The sequence below is a fragment of the Octodon degus genome, unplaced genomic scaffold (assembly GCF_000260255.1).
Source record: "Octodon degus isolate 3935 unplaced genomic scaffold, OctDeg1.0 scaffold00041, whole genome shotgun sequence".
Lineage (NCBI taxonomy): Eukaryota > Metazoa > Chordata > Mammalia > Rodentia > Octodontidae > Octodon > Octodon degus.
In genome coordinates this window covers 7,524,947-7,530,656 of record NW_004524617.1, presented here as the reverse complement: position 1 = coordinate 7,530,656, position 5,710 = coordinate 7,524,947, and positions in this window count along the sequence as shown.

Here is a 5,710-nt window from a genome sequence, read left to right as displayed (position 1 = left end):
AGATAGTTAAATTAAATAAGAATTTTATTTTTAGGTTTGGGGGCAGCTTCATACTGATTTTCAGAGTGATTGTACTATATTTTCGAACAATGAAGAGATTTGTTTTTACTTCACAGCCCTGCCAACATTTGTTGTTGTCTGATTTCCTCATGATGGTCATTCTTTCAGGAGTAAGATAAAATCTCTGTGTCTTAGTTTGTATTTCTGAAGTGGCCAGAGATATTGAGTATATTTTCATATATTTATTGGCTATTAGTGTTGTTTCTTTTGTGCAATGTTGGTTCATTGCAGTAGACCACTTTTTGATTGGGTTTTTACATAGAGTGGTCTGAAGTCTAGTTTGTAATATATTTTCCAACTATGTAGGTTGTCATTTTGTCCTATTTGTTGTTTCTTTCGTTATCATTTTAATTTGATATGCTGATCTTGTTTGCTTTTTCTTGGTTTTATTCTTTTATGCAACTAATATTGTTTAGAAAATCCTTGCCTATATGTCTTTTATCTTTCAGCAGATTTTTTCCCTTTTAATGTTTATATCTTTGATCCATTTTTAGATTGGGGTATTGTGAGAGACATTGGTCTAGAATTAATATTCTGCCTGTAGGTTTTCTAACATCAATTACTAAAAATTCTCACAAAAATTTTGGGTCCCTTTGTCAAAGATCATACAGTTGGACATGCTTGGCATTGTTCATTTATTTTCTATTCTATTCCACTGATCCATAAGTATGCATTCTTTTGGTTTTATTTATTTGTTGCCAATATCACATTGTTTTTAACATTGTAGCTTTATAGAATAACTGGATATTTGAGATTGTGATCATTTCTTCCTTACTTTTGATGCCCAGAATAGCTTTTGCTATTCTAGGTCACATTTTGTTCCATAAAAATTTTAGAATTTTTTTCTCTAGTTCTGTGAGAAATGCTATTCTATTTTATTAGCACTACATTAGATCTGTATATCAGTTTTGGACGTATGGAAATTTTGAGTACATTCATTCTACCTACCCAATTATAGAGGAAATTTTTCCGTTTTCGGATGTGCATTTCAATCTCTATTTTTCCAAATACCTTTCATTTCATTATAGATATCTTTAAATTTCTTAGGTTAATTCCTAGGTATTATTAATAACATTTTACAGGTATTTCTTATCTTATTTATTTATTTATTTATTTAGCAGAAGCAGGGATTGAACTCAGGCCCTTGCGCTTGCCAGGGAAGTGCTTATTCCACTGAGCCATCTCCCCAGCTCCACTTTCCTTATTTTTTGGACACTGATCTTATTATTGGTTTAGAAGGAATTTATTCATTTCTGTTTGTTGACTTTGTATACTGCTACTGTATTGAATTTATTTTATTCCATTTTTTTTTGTATATTAGGGAAGGATTTGCAGGGTGTTCATGGTCTCACTACTAGATCAGACTTGTAGTGATCCGCTTTTTACAGCCTCCCAAGAGCTGGTATTACAGGTGTGCGCCACCATCCCCAGTCTCAATTGCCTTCTCAGTGTGCCCCAGGGGCGGGGCCAGCACAGCAGGCCTGGGAATCAAACCCCTGGCTCTTGTGCCTGTGGTGCTTTAATCTGCTGAGCTATTAGGCCGCCCCTTGAATTTTTCCATAATTCTAATTCAGTGGAAATTTGGGATATTTTAAGCAGTGTATCATGCCATCTGCAAATAATGATGATTTGATTTCTTCCTTTTCTAGACCTATCTCTTTTATTTCTTTCTCTTAACTAATTTCTCTGGCTAATATATTGAGAAAATTTTTAAACATGAGTGGTGATAGAGGGCATTTTTATCTTGTTTCTGATTTTATTTTTCTTCTTTTCCAAACTATTCTGCTTGTATACATAAATATATCTTTTTTCCTTCTTCCATTTGTCCTTTTCCTCATCCAAGTTTTTCCTTCCCTTTCAGAGAACATATAAAAATTTAATAAAATGAGGCCTCCAAAATTCAAACATCCAATCCAAAAATGGGCATCTGGGATAAATATACACTTTAAAATGAAGAGACACAAATGGCAAATGTATGGAGAAATATTCAGCATCATTTATCATTCAAGAGATGCAAGTCAACACAATGGTGAGATACCATCTTATGCCAGAAAGAATGGCTATCATCAAGATATCAACCAATAACAAAAGCTGGGCAGGCTGTGGGGGAAAAGGAACACTTCTCCCGTGTTGGTGGGAGTGCAGGCTGGTACAACCATAATGAAAATCAGTATGGAGATTCTTCAAAATTCTAGGCTTGATCCCATTCAAGCCACTGTTCCCCTTCTGGGTATTTTTCCAAAAGAACTGGAAACACCATACCACAGTGACATACATACACCCATGTTTACAGCAGCGCTATTTGTCATAGCTAAATCCTGGAAACAACCCAGATGCCCATCAACTGAGGAATGGATAAAGAAGTTACAGTACTCTTTTCTGGGAGGAGGATGTAGAAGAGAAGAAAAAGAAGGTCTCTGCTGTGCCAGAAACCTCTAAGAAAAAGCAAAGACATTTTGCAGAGTTGTAGATAAAGCACCCGAGAAAAAAGTTTACCCAGAAGATGCTTTGCAAGCTGAGGAGGAAGGTTATCTATGAAGAAACCAGAAACTATCATAAAGAGTACAGACAGATGTACAGAACTGAGATCCGAATGGTTAGGATATCGAGAAAAGCTCGCAACTTTTATATCCCTGCAGAGCCCAAACAGCCATTTGTCATCTGGATCAGGGGTATCAATGGTGTGAGCCCAAAGGTCCATAAGGTGTTGCAGCTTCTTTGCCTTCGCCTAATCTTCAATGGTACCTTCATTAAGCTCAACAAAGCTTTAATGAACATGCTGAGAATTGTAGAGCCATATATTGCATGGTGGCACTCAAACCTGAAGTCAGGCTATGGGAAAATCATTAAGAAGTGAACTGCTTTGACAGATAATTCATTTATTGCCCAATTTCTTGGTAAATATGGCATCTGCATTTAGGATCTGACTCATGAGATCTGTACTGTTGGAAAATGCTTCAAAGAGGCAAATAACTTCCTGTAGCCATTTAAGTTATCATCTCCATGAGCTGGAATGAAGAAAAAGATCACCCATTTTGTGGAAGGTGGAAATGCTGGAAATAAGGAAGACCAGATCAACAGGCTTATTAGAAAGATGAACTAAGGTAGCTACCTTGGTGTTTTTGTGATTTGGTCAGTAAATAAAGTATCTGATTCCAAATTGAAAAGAGAGATGTGGTATTTTTACATAATGGAGTATTATTCAGCTATATAAAAGATAAATTTGAGGCTTTTGTAGATAAATGGATGCAGCTAGAGATTATATTGGTAAGTAAAATAATTTTCAATCTCTTATATTCCTGTTCGTAAGATTTTCATGGAATCAAGCTTTGTTAAATCTAGTCATTCATTTTTTTCTAAGATCAGCTAGCTTTTTTAGTGTATTCTGTAAGTTTCCTGATTGTTGTATCACTTCCATCATCTGATTAGTTACCCTTTGTTTGAGCCTGCTAAGCCTCTCATTGATGTGCTCTTTAATTTACTCTGTTAGCCTTTAAATAATTTTGTTGTTTGGCTTCTGTATTCCTCTTCCTCAGTGTCCCATAGATCAGTCTTGGGAGAGTTGAAAGTTTGGGGAGGCACCTTGTTTTCTTGTTTTCTCAGGTTTCTATTAATTTTGTTTGCTTGTTTTATACTTACATTTATGGTTGCTTGTAGTGGGAGGACCCTGTTGCTAGTACAGAGATCTCTTCAATTAGTCTGATTTTCAGTGAAGCACTCAGGGCATATAGTCCTTTGCCACTTTCCCAAGATCTGGTAACCTCTATTATTATGGGATAAGGAATGCAATGTAATTGGCTGAGAAATCTCCAGTTCTCCAGAAATGGACTGCAGTACTGTTAATATTACCAAAGTAATGAAGCTATTGGCATATAGAGAAAGCCTGATAACAGGAACAAAGTGATTCTGGCAATAACACATAAATCACCAACAGTAACATCATCTAAGTCATGCTGTATATTTACATATGTAAGAACCAATAATGTACTACTTTTAATCTTTGACAAGAGACATACAATTATAATATAAACCCTAAGACAGCATAAATATTGACATATGGTAAATGTCTACTAAATGAGATAATGATATCTCCAGTAATGTTACAAAACAATTCACTAGTACTAATGAAATTGAGTTTACTATCTAAAGATTAATAAAGTTTAATAGTGGTACTATTAAAAACGTAGGGGATGGGTGGGGAGATGGCTCAGTAGAATAAGCACTTCCCTGGCAAGCGCAAGGGTCTGAGTTCAATCCCTAGTTCCACCAAAAAATATATAGGGGTTTAGAATGGGAAAATTTAAAGATAAAAGTGAAAAATTAAACCATTGGAAGTGTGTAGGGAAAAAATGAAACAAAGAATTTTATAATTGAATAGAACCGTTGTTACAGATAGAGGTAATGGTAGAAACAAGAAATACAAAAGAAAAGAGAAAAAAGAAATAATATGGAGAACAAATATTAGAAAAATTAAAATGAGCACAGACAAAAAGTTAGAAATAGAAGAAAGAAAAAAATAACAAAAAGAAAATGAGTTTATAAATGGGGATTTTTTTTCTCTGTATTTTTGAATAAGTATTTTGCTTCTAGGATCTGTAGTTTTCGAGTCCAGTTAAGTCTTACGTTTTTTCCACCTAACCTTATGGCCTGTGGATCTGGGAAATCCACTCCATCTTAGAGACCTCTCTGTTAACTTCAAGCTGTATCAATATCCCCGCTGAGATGTGTCATTGCTCAAATGGGGCGATAGGAAGGGCAGTCAGATGGAATATCTGAGATGGATGTAAACAGCAGGACAAGTCTTTAAGTCCTTCATGCAGGCAAGAACTTTCAGACCTAGTTATTTTTGAGTACAACTCAACTCTCCATCTTCCTACAAGGAGGTGGTACCTTTGTTCTTCACATTGTGAGCTTAAACTTCTCTGGAATCACTTTCTGTCTTGTACCTTGTCATGGTTGTCTCCCATGGCTGCCTCTTACTCAGTCATAGTGAGAAGTAAGACTAAGAGCCCTGATGTAGTACTGTGTTTTAGTTGCTCTGAGTCTCAGATTTAAATAACCATCCCCTTTCTGAAGTGGCACCTGATCAAGATCTTGGTGACAATAAGACAGGTGCCCATGCCTGCATCCCTCTTTGGTTATTGCCAGCTGTGTGGAAGAAGCCCCTTATTGTTTCTCTACTTCACAACTGCATTTACCTCTGCTGCTGTTTCTTCCTGAATCTTGTCATCCTGGATGTTTCCTTGCTTTCATGAGTGCAAGTTCCTCTTGTTGCAAGCCATAAGCCTGAAGAAGAAACTTCAAATCATTTCCTTCCTTCATCTTACATTGTGCACTCATTACAAGTTCTCTGTAATTTCAATTTTCTTCTGACACTGACTTCCCAGCATCCTCCTTCTTTATTTTCTTTAAAAAATTGTTATTTTTCAATATTGTGTTCAAATGTTATAAATCTTCTTTGATCCACTTAAGTAGGTTACACATATATAGGAAATTATTTATTTTTTCCAGGATGTACAACTTGTTCATATATAAAATTTGAAAATAATTTCTTAATTATCCTGTGAATTTCAGTGGTGTCTTCTAATTTTTATATAAATATATTTGTACATATTAAATTATACAAACTCCTTTACTTTTAAAATTTTTC